This window comes from Homarus americanus, unplaced genomic scaffold, assembly GCF_018991925.1.
Source record: "Homarus americanus isolate GMGI-L3 unplaced genomic scaffold, GMGI_Hamer_2.0 scaffold74, whole genome shotgun sequence".
Classification (NCBI taxonomy): domain Eukaryota; kingdom Metazoa; phylum Arthropoda; class Malacostraca; order Decapoda; family Nephropidae; genus Homarus; species Homarus americanus.
Window position 1 is genome coordinate 3,524,771 of NW_024716951.1, and position 1,012 is coordinate 3,525,782.

Consider the following 1,012-nt stretch of genomic DNA (forward strand, 5'->3'; position numbering starts at 1 on the left):
TTGTCAATATTTATAGTGAATATCTAGGGTTCGTTTGTATTAGTTTATCCTACACGGTATTGGTGATTTCCTAGGTAAGATAGAAGAGTGGGTTTGTACGTTTTTTGTAATGGTGAGAATCTGATATTGTTCTTCGTTCTAATGTTTACACTGGATCGTCTCTTCTCCCATTAGTATCGTTTCATTCGACCTTCTTTTGTTTACACTGGATCGTCTCTTCTCCCATTAGTATCGTTTCATTCGACCTTTTGTTTACACTGGATCGTCTTTTCTCCTATTAGTATCGTTTCATTCGACCTTTTGTTTACACTGGATCGTCTCTTCTCCCATTAGTATCGTTTCATTCGACCTTTTGTTTACACTGGATCGTCTTTTCTCCCATTAGTATCGTTTCATTCGACCTTCTTTTGTTTACACTGGATCGTCTCTTCTCCTATTAGCATCGTTTCATTCGACCTTTTGTTTACACTGGATCGTCTCTTCTCCCATTAGTATCGTTTCATTCGACCTTCTTTTGTTTACACTGGATCGTCTCTTCTCCCATTATTATCGCTTCACTCGACCTTCTTTTGTTTTCTATTACACTGTCTATTCACCATCTTGTACCATAACTGTCCAATCTATGACCTGTCCAATATTTTACTCAATCTGTCCAACTATAAACAAAAGGCGCATCACATCCATATCATTGACCGTAATTATTTCTATATTCTACTCCACCTAATTACTAATAGTTGGAGGTAAATAATTAGCAAGAGTAGATCCTGGCAATGTTGAACACTAATGCCCATGACGGGGGGTGGGAGGGGGAGGGGGGAAATTACCTGAATTCATAAGTTTTCTGTAATTCCACATTGCATTGCAAATTGCAGTAAATTGCAGTTTTAGTGTGAACGTTTGTATGTGTAATGTTGTAATTATCGTTATTGTTTTAAATTTTGTGGGGCTAATGATTCTTGTATATGTGTGTGTGTGTGTGTGAGAGAGAGAGAGAGAGAGTCAACAGTAAAAA